At 40.6% G+C, this 16,895-nt stretch overlaps 1 long non-coding RNA gene across 1 annotated transcript in view; it reads right to left on the bottom strand.

Annotated features, from left to right (window-relative positions):
* Nucleotides 1-7,067: 7,067 nt before the first annotated feature.
* Nucleotides 7,068-16,895, bottom strand: part of LOC125690999 (uncharacterized) — a 47,509-nt gene continuing 37,681 nt past the window's right edge. The window contains exons 4-6 of the long non-coding RNA XR_007375870.1: nt 10,509-10,709; nt 10,044-10,144; nt 7,068-8,931 (exon numbers count right to left, since the gene is read on the bottom strand). This is a non-coding gene — a long non-coding RNA (uncharacterized LOC125690999). The remainder of the gene's footprint in view (nt 8,932-10,043; nt 10,145-10,508; nt 10,710-16,895) is intronic.

Genomic DNA, 16,895 nt, shown 5'->3' on the forward strand with positions numbered 1-16,895 from the left:
ATCTGTGGTGAGGTTAAAAGAATGAAGTCTCAAAAGAAATCTTTCCTTCCTCATCTCCCAACACAGATCTCCAGAATTCTCTGGACGTGAATCCATTTGAAATAACTTTCCTCTGCTCTGTAAAATTACAGAGCATCTCAGAGGGAAAAGGAGATTTCCACAGACAAAGCTTCTGAAACCAGAGTCTGAAAAGCTGTTGTAATATTGATGTTTACAAATGATCATACCAAGGTGACAAAAACAATACATTAACAAGCAAGGCTCCATCATTTTGATTCAGAAGCAAGCTGCTGCTATTCAGGGAGCAGAGGTACTGCACACCCATACCCCCTACAATGCTGAATACCATTCACCAAAGTCCAGCTTGCACACATATGGCCCTCTGTACACATCCTACTCCCTGAAATGGGCTAGATCAAATCAAAAGAGGCTGTCATCGGAAAAGCAAGGAGCTGCAAAGACTTCCTGTCAGACGGGTAAGGAGGACAAGATGGTGACAAGCGTACCATCTGGCAATCCTCTCTTCTCCTGAGGCTGCAGCACACAGCCCAGATTAAAACACTTGCAGGAAATGCTTCCTAGACCCATTGCTTCCCAGCTCCTATGTTACCCTCCTCCTCACACAGCATGTGGGGAAGTACAGAGACAACAAAGTTATTTGCAGTGGTTTGGGGCAGGGTACCAGTGGAACAGCATCTGGAGGATATGTCCAACCCTGGCCCACTTCCACCTTACTTGTGTGACCCTGCAGCACACAAGGCTCCAAAGCTTGAGAAGCATGTGGTGTGCTTGGAGGCTGCACAAAACTCAGATCACCAAGGGTCTGGCCCTGCTGGCTTCATACTTTTCAAAACACCTGTAATCACTTTGAAAATCAGGGGAGCCATTACTAAGCATAAGTTAAAAGACAGAGAACCAGGTTCTATTCATAGGTTGGAGGCTGGGAGTATAAATATTATAGGTCACTTTAAAGCTGGAGCAGGGATCTTAGAACACTTTAAATCAACCTTCTGAGAGTCACCTTGGCAAAATTCACATCTAGAGACATACTGAATTCAAAGTTTTCAAGTAGATAAGCTTAATGTTATTAGGGCATTAGAAAACACTGTTACTCAAAAGGCAAAGGAAATATTTCTAGTTGTGAAAGGAATAAATGCACATAAAAAGCATATTGAAGTATATATTATAAGTCAAATTTAAGGATAAGTAGGTTGTACAGGACATGTCAGGTGTGTTTAGAAAGTGATTAAAACACTGAAAAATGGTTTTGTTTTAATTTTTACACCAATTAACAAAGAATAAATAAAATTTGGCAATATTATTACATTTAAAAGAGAGTTTTAGAATCCAATAACATTAGATACTTATTAGCTGCAGCATTCAATCAGGAAAGTTATGCAAGCATTTTAAGTGCTTACTGTTGTGGCAGAACACAAACGTGATTAAACCAACAAACAAAGGAAACCCACATGAAAGCTTTTCCTTGCCCTTTTGTCGCAGATAATTAACTGCTCCTTTCGTTAAAACATCGCTGAAATCACTGTTAGCAACTTCTCTTTTAAAATACTGGGCAGGAAGGGAGGTGCTCCAGCCCTCTGGATTACTCAGTCATAGCTCTGATACACAAACCCAGTCCAACCAAGCTATTCTGTATTTGAATAGGTGGAAAGATTAGATCTGTTGTCAATTTCTTCTGCCATTTACCTGTCTGGACAAATTTTGATGCATTACGAAACAGTAGAAGATGCTTAGGACCCAGGTGATGCAGGTATCAAGAGGCCAAGAAAAGTTATATCCTCCTAGTTTTATCAGACTATCAGACTGTGACAATTTCAATGAAGTTTCTGCTAATATAAACAAAAAGCAAGAGAGAAGAAGCAAGAAAAGAATCCTGGAATGAGAATATTTATTAAAAATAGTTTAATTTCCATGAAAAGTGGGTGCTGATAATAGTATTTGGAAAATCCAGCTGCTCAATGTACAATTTTATTTACAGGAGCTAAAATGCATTCAGCTAACTATCAAATAGGGACATTTTTTGGATGGCATTTTTTAAGCTGTCTTTATAAAATCCTTCATTAGGATCATACTAAGATCCTGCCAATTATCTTGAACTAGAATAAATCAGGTCATTGTTCCTGAACCTGCTCAGAATCCTGACAAATAAAATTCTCATGTATAATCTAATTTAATGAAAAAATAAGTAAATAATGATTAAAAGACAGGCTATTTCACCCACGGAATTATCTCACAGAGAATTAAGGTAATTTGGAATAAGAACATTTTCTTAGTAAATTATTAAAGAATATGAAATTAATTCAAACTACGGGATAATCTGGCCTCACCTCCCTACACAGAAACTGCAGAGTTGTATTTACATTTTAAATTTAAATAAATTAGCATAAGGGGGACCTACTTACTTCATTTTAACAGTATCATATGCTAATAGCATTACAGTAGATTTTTGACAGTCTTTCCTAAGATATATGAGATTGCTCAGAAAGCAGATCAAGACTTTCTGCATGTCTTCCTTAGAACTTCCCTTCCCCTTTTTAGTTTCTGAACTACTTTGGATAAGGAAAGGTACATTTATGCCTATAGTCTTCTGCAGAATACAGACTCAGCTTACTCTGTGTTAATTATGCATTGGCTCCAATACAAAAGCCACATATCTGTGTTAGTACAATGTTTTCTAGTTACCTTCTGTCAGTCCTCAGCACAATCATAAGCTTATATAGAGTTGCTTTCACAAAATTTTCATTCCAGTTTTCTGCAGCCTCAGTTCCTTCTTGTAGAATTGCTGGAATGGATGGGACTCTGTTCATTTTCTACTTTGTTACTGAATCACTTGAAGAGCATTAAAACCACAGGCATCTTCTCTTAACTTCATCACTTGGATATAACATATGTTCTTTTCCAAACATATGGCTTTTTTTTTCTTCTTCTTTTTCTTTTTTTTTTACTTGTAGAACCCTCAGACTACACTCACAGTATTAATGCCTCCAGCTTTGACCAGCCAGATAAATTATCTTCTCATAATGATCAGAGCGTTTCTGTTCTAGAGTTTACCCTGAGATATTTACTCCTTGCAGTATTTTCTCTGTACTTCTCTCTACTTTTTTTTCTGTTCACTATCTTAGATGCAGAAAGTTTCTTTTTATCATCCTCATTTAAAAGAACTTCTAAGTAATATAAACATCTTTTGTTCAGCATCTTCTTCTGCATGTAGCAGTGAGTTTTCCTGGTTTTGTTTGACTGTTCTTAACAAATCTGTCTCCTCTTTCAGCTTGCTGTCACATATTATTTGGTTTTCAACGTTCAGATCCTCTCTTTCTGTGATACCAACCCATCTCCCAGATGGTTGAAAATATGTTAATTTCAAATTACTTCATTGTTTTCCTCATATTTTTTTCCTTACCTTCGGAAACTTTCTCACAGTGCAATTCTTGCTGAGAACAAAAATGATGATCAGAAACACTATTTTGACCTAACTTACAAGGTCTTGTTAAAGAAGTCATTTTACAAGAAGTTCTTCAGTTTTCTCAGTCAAGTAAAATACAATCATTTGATTTTTCTAGTAACTTGTTCGAAGAATGTGCCACGATCAGATTTTCATATCTTCCTCTTTACAAGGGTTTTATTTTTGTCAGTCTTTATCATTTATTAGCTAAATATCAGTTTAAGATTCAGCTTGAGGAATTCTCTATGTGCCACTAAGAGCTACTTGCAATATGAAAGAGGGATTCTGAAAGACATTTGAGAGACATCGGCCTTTGCTGTAATGCAAGCAGCTAACCATTAGAAAATCACAGTATTGCTGAATGACAGAACTGTAGGGGCTGGAAAGGACCCCTAGGGAGCACTGAGTCCAAATTGCACCAGGGTAAGTTTAGACTGGATATCAGGAAACACTTCTTTACAGAAAGGGTTGCTAAGCACTGGAATAGGCTGCCCAGGGAGGTGGTTGAGTCACCATCCCTGGTGCTCAGGGCCACGATTTAGCAGAGGGTTATTAGAGTTAGGGTATTATCGTTAGGTTCTGGTTGGACTCCATGATCTTGAAGGTCTTTTCCAACCTGAGCTACACTATGATTCTAAGATCTAAACAGAGAAAACGTTACATTACCTTCCTTTACTGGGTGGAGTCCTATGGTGATCTCTCAGTAATTAGTTGCTGTAAATGCTAGTATGAAAACTTAAAACTACAAAAATAGGATTCTAAAAGGCAGGCCTAGATAAGTAGAAGGAAATGTTTTCAGAATAATGTGCATGTAAATGAAGTGGGCACAAATAAATTGGTCTAGAAGAGGTCTCCAGGAAGTGATCCACTGGGAGACAAAGGATGGGATTGTGAATCAAGAGGCAACACCTTGAATCACTTGCTTCAAATTTTGACACAAAACACTGTGCAAGTACCAGCTGCAGTCATTTATAGCATCTCTTATTCCTTTGCTGATTCATAACTGTTTCTTTTGTTCAACACTGGAAGAACAGTACTAGTAAAAATGTGTTTTCAAGGACTCTGCATCCTGAGTCCTGGCCTGCTAGTGGTACCCACAGCATCTCCCAGAATGTGACGCAGGGTAGTGCATGGTAGGGAGTGTACCAATGTACAGGAAGATGAGACAGTTCTAGATAGTTTCACAGAGACATCACCTGCACAGATAAGAAATGTACTATGCTACTTTCAGCACAAGACAGCAGAGAATAATCTGTCTTATCTACTAGCACAACATAGACTCTAATAATTCTGCTGACAAGAATGCAATTACTTCCTCACCCTCTTCTAAAATCATCGGTGATTTTGATTGCCCAAGATGCCCCACAATTGGAGATGGTGCAGGAAAACTTGGAGTAATGACTGAAAACCAGCTACGCACCATTGCCTCCGTGCAGCTGAACGATTCCCTTTCTTCCTTCCTTCTGCTTGCTAGTCACGTCAGAAAGCCTCATTACAAAAAATGGTCTCCCACTTGGTGTGGGCAATTTTTGAAACCCTTGACAAGCAGAAGAGGAGAGCGGGACAAATAGTGGAATATAAACAATTCCATGAAGCCAGCCCCTCATTTTTATTCTGATTTTTTTTTTTTAATTCTGTTTTCCACACCCATTCACATGTATGAGTTAGTATTTGCATAAGTGCTGGGAATAAGGGCCCTTAAAAGTACTTATTCATATGCAAACAAGGGTATTCACTCTTGTTCCAAAAGTGTTTGCCCTCTGTTTACAAGGCTTCAGTAGCTAAACCACAAAGTAGAAAAAAAAACCATCATGAATTCCAGCTGGTCAGTGATATACCATCAATAACATTAATTGTCCCAAAGATAAAATCAAAGAAGCAGGCAGAAAAATACTGACACGGATGGCATCTTGATCCAACGAGCTACTGAGAATAAACATGCACAAATCAGACTCTGCACACAGTGATTCAGAAAACACTGCATTTGCTGATAAGCTAGTTGCCTGATAAAGAGGCGCATCTCCTACAGTGGAGAATGCCTTAGCACCTACCTCTGCTTTTTGCTGCCACGTAAGGAAACCCCTGTTTCAGTGTTTTATCATTTGTTTCATTCCGACGTCCAGGAGCAAAGCAATCCACAGAAAGAAAAGAAAATCTCCCTAAGAGATGTTAGGGATGCTCACCTGGGAACATAAGAAGCAACATTCAACTTCTTGGCGCTGACTCAGATAAAACAAGTACTTGAACTTGCTGTTCTCTGTCCCTAGTAAATTAGAACACCAGTATCTTCTAGAGATGTTAACATTTTGTCATATTCAGCAACTAAAACTCTTTTAAGTCCACATTTTTTTTTCTTTTTTTCTTTTTTGCTTGCTTTTTAATTTTACCAGCAAACGCCTGGTGAGCTGAGTGCACTTGCCTTACATATATATGATTCAGACTCAAATTCCTCTTCCACACTGGGCCTACCCTGAGCTTTTGAACATATGTCGAGCAGTGTTCCACATTACTGAAGGAATCACTTACAGGGCTAAGTGGTACATGGGCATCTCAATCTCCTTCCTGGGGGAGATGTGTTCAAGCAAAATGAATAAACAGAATCTTTGCAATTCTCTTCCTAGGATATACTGCTTTTTAGGTGGATCAGCATTTTCTGAGATAAGATTTTGTTGAAAAACAAACAAACAAACAAACAAACAAACCCAACTGTTTCTCATTCTGCAAGAACACAAGAACTAAACTGAAGAATTATGAGAAGGTTCATCTTCTGACAATACAGGAAATTCTGTATACAACATACGTTGTAAATTCTACTCAAACATAAAAGAAAGGCATTGATCTGGTATTTTTTCCCAGTTAACACTTTGCTACAAATATTCTATCAGTAGTTTCAGATATGCTGTTTCTTCCTCAGTAAATGTTCTGAGAAGAGAAAGGTCAAATTACTGCATAAGAGGTAAATTTTGAACCGTCTCAAATGAACTAATTTTCAAAGAAACTAAGAAATGCTGGATCACGTCTTGGCGCCAGTTATGACAGCTTAATCATACTGACACAGATTTCACAACCCAAATTTTTCTTTCGCATCTGCTGTCTAACAAAAAAAAAAGAAAAAGAAATTGCAGCATGATCAACATTCATTCCGTATGCACAGCAAAACCAGTCCATATTACAGTTAAGTTTTTGAAGATCTCTTTGCTAGAAACACTCTCTACTTTTTAAGAACCTTGAACACCGTGACCTTCCCTTCCCAGGAGCCCAAGCATGCTGAACTGTATAGCAGAACCAAGAAACGTATGGCAGAACTAAGAACCTTCTCCAGTGGTGGTCAGTTTCAGACCAAGAACACTTCTCTGTCAGCAGCTGAAAACAGAGCAGGAAACGACCTCTGAGAACAAAAATAATACCGTGTGCATTTTTATGTATGACAACAATCAATACAATAGAGAATGGGAGAATTCAAGTCGCAAGCATTCAGAACATGGTTGTAAAGGGAAATTATTCTGGTAACCTCTCCAAATGTATTAAAGATTTTCTTGCCAAGTTGAGATAGGTTGATTAAACTTGATTAATTCAATAGTTTTCATTTTAAAGTGAACTGCTTCTTTCTTCCTTCTCCAAAAGATTTTCCATTTACTGGAGTTATCTTTGGTTGAGATATATGATTTTCCCACACATTTCTCTCATTTTCAATGGAGCCAGGCTGCAGCAATCAGTAGGAGATACAGAAGAATTCTACCCTGATGTACATTTTGATAGAGATCCATTTTTACATTCCCTTATAGTTTGCATTTGTACTGAGTATAAGCTGCACGAGGATAGCAATTGATTTACAAAACAGACTGCATGCAGTACATACAAACTGACTCCTCTTACCAAACAGAAATGTCTTTCTGAATGCAACAGCTTGCTGCAGAAGAGTACGCTGAGCTGAAAAGCAAATACAGCTACATCTGATACATCTGATTAATTGATTCTGACCTCATAAATATTATACTTTGGGGGCTCTAATGGAACTTCCTGAGGGTAAATTGCACGGTTCACCTCATTCATTTATATCTCTGGCTGACAGATGTACATTATGAAATGTCACTGAATATGCTGGCAATAAATGAGATATAACATTAGCATCTTGGTTCTGTTTTCCTGAAGGAATGCTTTTGTTAAAGAATCCCACACCGGTAAAAATATTATTCTCTACCAGGTTTATGTCTTTCTATTTTAATCAGTCTCCCAGAAATACATACTGGCCTTTCAAAAAAAAGAGAGAATGCCCATAAATTAATGAAACAAGCTGCTCTTTTGTTGTACGTGTTTCCATTGTGAAGCTATATTGTTGGAGAGTATTAGGCTGTGACAAGCATTTGATAGCATAGTAGTCACACTAATGTTGTGGTTATTATCTTTACTACCATGCAGTGAAACACAGTTAATTAAAATGCAGCAAAGAAATTGTTCTCTCCCCAACCCACACATAAATGAGGCGATAAATTTGTTGTTGTGGTCAGCATACAGTCTCCCTTGACCCTCTGCATGTGTTTAGACATTATTCCTTTATATTTTATTTTTCATTTTATTGCTGTTTGAGACTGATATAAATGCATGTAGAGGTCTAGGGAATAACAGCAAATAACCATGACATGTACAGTTTAATGAAATGATAGACTGTGGTGCATTACAATAAAACTCATAAGAATATATGCCAGACTCCTGTAAGGTGCACAAATTCCAATAACCCATTAATCCTTGCCAGGAGCAGGCCATTACTGCAAAGGTAACTTTGCTGAGGGATGGAATGAGGTGAAGGAGAAGAAGAAGGGAGGCTGTGTGAGGAATAGAGCTACTGGTGAGTGCAGTAGTTAGAGGAAATAAACCATCCCTGTGGGATTAAACCTGCTTTTAACTATCCCCTTTCCTCCCGCTGTTAGGGCACAGTTGTTACAAAGGACAGCACTAGAAAAACATGTAATTTATCTCTCACTAGTCATTGACAATGCTGCTACTGCAGTCTTATGAGTCCAAGTGAGGCTAAAAGATACACCGCTGCCTCTTTGACAGCTTCTGGGGAGCTGCAAGGTATCTGGCTGCTGCAACTCTGCACAAAGGCAGCAGTACCAGGAGCAGCCCACACCTGTAGCTGCTTCCCAGATGCTGGATGCAGGTGCAATCCCCTCCAAAAAAACCTGCCTGTCAAGCTCCACCCCCCCCCCTTCACAAGAGAGTAAGACAGAGTTAGGAAAATGGCCATTACAGGGTTTTGCCAAGGCTGCAGACAGGTGTTGCGAGTCAGTTAGAATATTTGTGCCTGCTACTACATCTGTGCATGTATTGATTTATTCTTGGGCCTGCAAAGACCTCGCAGCCTTCACATGCAAGTTCAAAGGTCAGATGTCACTTCAGTGCTTATACTCGTTGAGTTCATGCTTTCAGAAAGGCCAGAGATCCTGTGCAAGATGCAAACGGAGCACCACCTAGCAACAGGAACAGAAATACAAGGCACTGCTTTTGCATCATCTCTTCTCTGCATGCTGTGAATGCTTCTGAGAGCCACCAGGCACTGAAGTCAGGCTCAAGGTGGCTGCAAGGGGAAAGCAGCAAGTGTCCTTGGCACACAAGGATGCTTGGGTGCCATGGACTGGAATGCTATGGGAAAAGCTCCTCCCTGTACCATTTATTTGCTTGGTTAAGGTCACAAGTCAGGCACTATACAATTTATGAGGTGGTTTGTTGTTGTTTATTTGTTTTTTGTTTTTTTGTTTTTTTAAAGGCAGTGGAGCTGAGATGAAGCAAATTATAAATACTGTGGCACTGCCTTCCTGTTCAGGCTTTATATTTCTTGTCTTGATTCTGCTAACAAAAATGCGAATATTGATAACAGAATCTGAATGTTATGAAGTCTGCTAACATAACTATCTATTAAAACAGGAGTGGAGATACAGAATCATAGAATCAATCACTTCCAAGATCAATAAATAGGATCCTTGCTCTAGGGAATATTTACAAGATTATATATGCTTAGGCTTAGACAATTAGATGTGGCTATAAAAGGCAGTGCCAATAGAGTATAACCATGGTGATACTGGGTGGCTTTCTCCTTTACATTTTTTTTTTTGCCATTTAAGATTACTTATTCCTTCAGCTTCCATCCGGCACACAATTAAGAAAAACAAAACATAGAGAACAGGCATATTGTATGAATACAATAAATGCAAGTGCTTTTTTTTAGTGCAAGGATTACAGCAAAGATCCAACTGTCAGGCAGAGGGAACAGTTCCTTCCACTCTTAACATTCAAAGAGGCCACAAAATCTCTGCAAGCAGTCTTTGCCTGCCTACCATCACACCCACACCTTGGCTGAAAATTCCCTTGGATGAAGCAAGGGAGCTACTCCATGCTGCCTTATAACAAGGGCTGTCATCATGTGCATGATTACCTGGCCCATAAACCAGGCTCGCAGTTATGCAGTGCCCGCAATCTAAACCTGCCCAGGCTTTACATAATCAAACTGCTCAGAGTCCACTTGCTCTGGGCATGCACCCAGTTTTCTCCTGTTCCAAATGCCTGTACATCATCAAAATCTTACCTCCTCACAGACTGGATTTTCACAGACACCAGCAGATGCTTTTGACTCCACAGTTGTACATTTCTTAAAGCTTTTTTTAGTGCTTTCTATTCGCCACACTTCTGTAAATGAACCAGTCAAAACATCATTAATTTTCCTTCTACTAACTCACCACACTCTGAGGGTACAATATCCAACAAGCTCCATTAATGTCAGAGATTTGGAAGTTTCAATTTTTATTTATTTTTTTTTTCCCCTCAAAAATCAGCTGCTTGATCTCTAGGAAGGCAAGCCTAGCCCTACAATTACCAGTGTCTATGGTGCCATGTGAGATCTCTTACAAGGCATTTGATCAGTAGTGCTTAAAGAATTGATGCCCACCAACAGAGCCACTCAGCTCTGAACAGACAGATAGACACATCATTCAAAGAATTCTCTTTTTCCAAGTGACATTTCTGTAGGAAAAAATTCTGGGCTGCTCTTTACCTTTAAAAGGTCTGATGAGCATTGCAGTCTCCTTCCTTTTAAAGCAGGTACCTGCACCATCACATTACTCATTTCTCTTTTCAGCCTAATGGCCAGCAGGCACCCTGTTGTAGACATTGGCAGCTCTCTCTGTGTTGTGATTCAGTGGCTCCCAAGTAAGGTCAGGAGGAATAACTTTGGGTCAGTTCAACATACGTATCTCTGGAAGGAAGGTGAAGGAGAGCAGAAAAGAAATGAGTCCAATATATGCCAGAGGATTAAAGGAGCTTGAGATGTATAAGCTTACAGTGTTGAACACTTAGCAATAGTAATAAGAGCGTTCTCTATGCCAGGAAAGATAACACAATCTGGAAGCCAGCAAAACATGCAGAACTTGCTTAAAAATCACGGTGGAGGTTCTTGATGAAGAAACAAAGTATTTCTAAGATAGTGGAGTGAATGTCTGTTTGGCAGACAACTATTAGCTGAGTACACTTTGTGGTTACGCAAAGCTTAGCTTCCAGGAACTCAGATGGACTGATCAAAATCAAACCAAAATGGTTGCAAGGAGGCAAATTTTATTTCACCTCTCTGACCTTCTAATTCCCACTGAAGAATGAAACGGTGCTTTAAACCACTTTTTCAAATCAAGCCACATTGCCTAATCTCAAATATTTTTAAGCATCAGAAGGCCATGGTGAGGGCTGGGAGAGAGGAGAGTTGAGAAAAGTATAAAGCAAAACAACTACCTTTAAAAAAAATACATGTAAAAGATTTTGTGTAATCCCAAAACCAACCATGAGCTCTAAATCTTTTAAGAGAAGAATTTTGCTCCTGTTAACAAGTTTAACAAGAGACCATTCCCACCTTAAGCCGCAGCCAGCAGAGCTCATCTGATTGAATGTGGCTTTTTTTTTCCCCCCCTGCTGGACTAAATCAAATTACATCTGCCTTCCTACAGGAAGCTGCAGAGAAGATAATAGTTAAAAAAAGAAAAAAAAGGAGCGCCTCTAAGGGATGAGACTTTGCTAACTCCTCCTCATGAGGCTACACCATCTGATTCAGCATGCATGATCCATGGTTTTTTAGTTATGCATGTATATATAATACTTTCTATCTAATACATTCATCTTATCTAATCAGTTCAAATCATTAACTGACAGTGGTTACGTACATCTTTCTCCATAAATCTTCAGTGAAATACCACACTGAATGATTCATAAGAACCTATTTTGCTGATTTTTGTGCTAAGCTTGATACCTGCAATATATCTGAGGGAACAGTGGAAACAGGACGTGGTAGAGGTGTTTGTTCCCAAAGCAGAGGGCTACAGGGTTAAGGTTATATTTGCCAAGAGTGGGAAAAGACGTTATGTCATCCACACAGTAATCTCAATATGCTGATGGAGAAGAATAATGCTGCTTGCATTATTGTTCATGCATACAAGCAAACCACAAGGCAAGCAAGACAAGAGTTGGAAGGTGCTTGCTGAGGCAGAAGCCAAAAGAACCAAAAAATATGGGTTACATAGGTAAAGAAAGAGGCTGGGGAAAACCCACAAACACTGCCCAGCTTCCAACTTTGGAACAGATCTCCTAATTAGAAAAAGCATTGAAAAGAAACATGAAGCCAGATCCTGCTTTTGATTTCCTAATTTCAATCTATCTGCAAAGAATTAAAGGAAGAGCAGCAATACCACAAAGATTTGCATGAGTTACGCTGAGGTGTGAATACACGCTGCTCTTCAAAGCGGCAACCTCCAACACGAGTTCTTCTCTCTTTCACGATGCTTTTCTCTTTTCTTTTAACCAGCTTTTCCCTTAATCACCTCGGTCTCTCTGCAGAGCTGTACGGGAAAATGCTGCCATCCAGCGGCATTTCCAGTGCCTGTGGGATGGGGAGGTGGGGGGAGCAGAGGGCCGGGCGTTCTTCCCAGCCTTGAGCAGAGAGGAGAAGAAAAAGGGGCTCAGGAGCTCAAGTTCTAAGGGCTGTACAGAAACTGAAACAAATGGCTAATCCTAAAATGTAGTTTGAAATTAAAAGTATGAAAATACATTATTCTGCATGCAAAATACTTCAAGTTTTCCTCACTTAGGGTTCTTTTTTGTTTGTTTGTCTCCCAGTGCCGAGATATTTAAAGTTTCTCAAGCAAAGAATTGCAGTCTACTTCCATGTTACAGATTCACAGAATGGCCCGGGCTGGAAGGAACATCAAGGATCATGAACCTCCAACCCTCCTGCCACATGCAGGGCCATTGACCTCCACATTTAATACCAGACCAGGCTGCCCATGGCCCCAGCCAACCTGGTCTTGAATACCTCTAGAGATGGGGCATCCACAACCTCTCTGAGCTGCTGTTCCAGCACCTCATCACTCTCTCTGTAAAGAATTTCCCCCTGACATTTAACCTAAAATCTTCCCTCCTTCAACTTAAAACCATTTCCCCTTGTCCTGCTGCTATTTACCCTTTCAAAGAGTTGATTCCACTCCTGTTTGTAGGCTCCCTTTAGGTACTGAAAGGCTGCAATGAAGCCACAGCCTTCTTTTCTCCAGGCTGAACAAGCCCAGCTCCCTCAGCCTGTCTTCATAGGGGAGGTGCTCCAGCCCCCTGATCATCTTCATGGCTCTCCTCTGGACCCTCTGTCTTTCTTGTACTGGGGGCTCCAAATCTAGACACAGTACTCCAGATGGGGCCCCACAAGGGCAGAGTAGAGGGGGACAATCACCTCCCTGTCCCTGCTGGCCACCCCTCTTCTGATGGAGCCCAGAACACCATTTGCCTTCCAGGCTGCAAGGGCACACTGCTGGCTCATGTTAAGCTTTTCATCCATCAGGACCCCCAGGTCCTTCTCAGCAGGGCTGCTCTCAAGAACTGCTCCTCCCAGTCTGTATAAATGCCTGGAATTCCTCCAGCCCAAGTGCAAAACTCTGCACTTTGCCGTGTTGAACCTCCTTAGGTTCACCCAGGCCCACCTTTCAAGTCTGTTGAGGTCCCTCTGAATGGCATCCCTTCCTTCCATGATTTCAACCACACCAGTCAGCTTGGTGTCATCAGCAAACTTGCTGAGGGTGCACTCGATTCCCCCATCAATGTCATTGATAAAGATGTTAAAGAGCACTGGTCCCAAGACAGACCCCAGGGGAACGCCGCTCATTACCGGCCTCCACCTGGACACAGAGCCATTGATGACCACCCTCTGTCTGCGGCCTTCCAACCAGTTTCTTATCCACTGAGTGGTCCACTCATCAAATCCACATCCCTCCAATTTGGAGATAAGGATGTGGTGGGGGACCATGTCAAAGGCCTTGCTCAAGTCCAGGTAAATGACATCAGTCACCTTTCCCTTGTCCACCGATGTCGTCACTCCATCCTAGAAGGCCACCAGATTGGTCAAGCACGACCTTCCCCTGGTGAAGCCATGCTGGCTGTCTCAGATCACAGGCTCATTCCTCATGTGATCAAGCATGTCATCCAGGAGGATCTGTTCCATGATCTTCCCAGGCACAGAGGTGAGACTCACTGGCCTGTAGCTCCCCAGGTCCTCCTTGCCCCCTTTCTTATGTATGGCAGTGATGTGACCCTTCCTCCAGACATCCAGGACCTCACCTGACAGCCACGACTTTTCAAATATGATGGAGAGCTCAGCAACCACCTCAGCCAGCTCCTTCAGAACCCTGGGATGCACGCCATCCAGCCCCATAGACTTGTACACATTCAGTCTCACGAGCCTTGGACTTGCTCTGCCCTTACAGTGGTGGAGATTTACCACTCCAGTCCCCACCTAGAGGTTTAGGGATGCAGGGCTCAGGGACGTGAGAAATACTGGAATCCTGGCTGCAAAGCATGTCTTAAAACAAGAGAGCTAGGAATGCTCTGCAAGGAGGATAAGGGGACCTAAGCCCTCAGAACTGGTAGAGCATTCAAGCTCCTATTGATCTAGAATTAAATTATTCCTATTTCTAACTCCACCCAGGATAGTAGGGCTGGAAATTGAAGTTCGTATAATAGAGTGCCTCAGTTTTACAGGCTCAGGAAACGTTTGCAGCTTTCACTTGTCATGACAACAATCATGTATTAAACGTGTCTCTGACACATTTAGGAACACGTAGCATTTTTAGCACAAGACTTACCTGGCATATCCACCCAGGTTGCTGTACTCATAAGGACATATTTTTTTCTACCAATCATTAAATGAAGATATCAGAGAGAAAATAGAGCTGTGGGTGATCTGCATGGTCACCAACACACCCCATGAAACAACTGTGACTTTTCTTATCTACCACCATCTGTCTCACACAAAGCCTGAACTAATTACTGCACAGTCCCTTATTTTATCAATTTATTTATGAATTATTCAGTCTGCTCTTCTAAGCTCTCTCCAAGTTTAGTACAGTCCACAGGCATTACATTGGAAAATACATAGGTAGCTCTGAAAGCAATGCCTCCTATTTATTTTCACAGAAATTTCAACAGATAAAAAGAGCACAATAACACTATCTGATAGAGAACATTCAGCTACAAAACACTATTTTTCAGCATAGTCACTACCGTTAGCTGTACATTTTCACCAGTCATTTTCAGCTGCTTCTTGTGCTCAAAGAAATCTGCACCAGGGAAAATGACCTGCTGTCACCACTGGTGAAACACACCACCCACCATCTCACTGTGCTCACATCCACTGTTTGGTCTTCATAAACTAACAAGCACCCATGAATGTTAATGGTTGCAATTATTTCCTCGTGGAGGAATCCAGTGACACACCTTTGCTTCTTAAGCATGTTACACGCCGTTTTGTCAGATTGCTCTCTGCTGCCATCTGTTGCACAGCAAAAAAGAAAAAAAGGAATATCAACAGGAAAGTTCAATCTCTAGTGCCACACCGCCAATATCCACATCTGATTTTGTGGGCCAACATAATAGGAGATATTATTTTCAGAACAGCCCTCATACATAAGGAAATTAAACACTTGAAGTCTTGCTGTTTTTCAGGACGTCTGGCAGAAATAAAATTGATCCTGTGATTTAGATGCAATCAAGTTTACCCAATTCACAAAAAGTATGCACGCTTTTTGCTTTTCAGTCACTTCAGAGACACGGCACGTGATTGACCATTGCCCAGCCCTAGTCCTGCACTAATGGATAATGGCCTCATAAAACGAAGCAAAAGGGCTGCCTAGGATTCTCCAGTGTGAGTGGATAGAGACAGGCTTGGGGCTGGCTGTATATCTCTCAGACTGACAGTTGAGGGGCAAAACACCAGGCTTGTGAATTTCCTGGCTGTTAAAAGATTGGAAAAGAAACCATTCTACCTATCAGATGCTACACAAGTGCTGACATACATGTCGTACTGTCATACATGCCACGATTCCATCTTTCGTACCATACCAAAGTCCACAAGCAGGAAGCACAACATAAGGAAGACATCTACCACTGCATACACTCATGAAGAAAAGTTAATGGATCAGGTAATTCCTTGTTGCAGTGTATATAAGGAACTTGGTCTTGATTCCATGTCCTTCACACCCAGTATAAATCATTTTCAGGTCGTAACATCTCACTAACTTATGGCCATCTTTTTTATTATCCTGAACTGAAGCCATAAAGTGCAGGTCTGTATCTGAATTCAAGAAAGCCTATTTCCGTTCTGAAGGTTAAGTGTTCGATCCATGCAAAGCACATATAAATAGTTCAATTTTAAATCAACTGAATCATCAATCAAAAGGCTCAGCCTCAAAGGCAAGGTCAGTACATCTTGATACAGGACCTTCCAAGGCATGTCCACAAAATGTAGAGTAAAGGAATTTATATACCTCACAAGACAATGCTAAAGGGAGCCATCAAAATATATTGCTAACTGTCCCTTACATTTGTTCATTCAAATAGTTTCTTTGGTGTTTTCCCCCCACTAAATGTTTCCCCTCCACGTTAGCAACTGGCTGGTATCCTCTATCACATTTGCAGCACATCTAGCTCTATGAATAAACAGGACTTCTCGCTTTCCATACAAATAGCCACAGTAGGCTTTAAAAGGATGAAGAATTATCACAATATGGGAATAATCTTCTTTCTACCTATCCAGAGCCATTAAATTTCCTAGAGTGCAAGAAAAGACAAATTCACATTCCACAAGGAACCATTTTCCCTCCTTTTAATTACAGATAGTTGCATGCATCTGGTTTTGGCAGTTTCGTAAGAGTTAAAAGACTCAGACTGTTAAACTACTCTGCTTATTCTGTCTGGACTGGAAAGGGTCATCTCTTTTGATGACTGTCATTAAGCTCATTACAGCATGATTTAATCATAGATGCTTAGACAAAACACTCAAAGCAAAAAAATCTCACAATCAACATGTCTAAGTGTATTAGATAATAAATTAGTGGAATGGAAACTTCCAATTCCCCATCAG

This window comes from Lagopus muta, chromosome 3 (assembly GCF_023343835.1).
Source record: "Lagopus muta isolate bLagMut1 chromosome 3, bLagMut1 primary, whole genome shotgun sequence".
In the NCBI taxonomy this organism is placed as follows: domain Eukaryota; kingdom Metazoa; phylum Chordata; class Aves; order Galliformes; family Phasianidae; genus Lagopus; species Lagopus muta.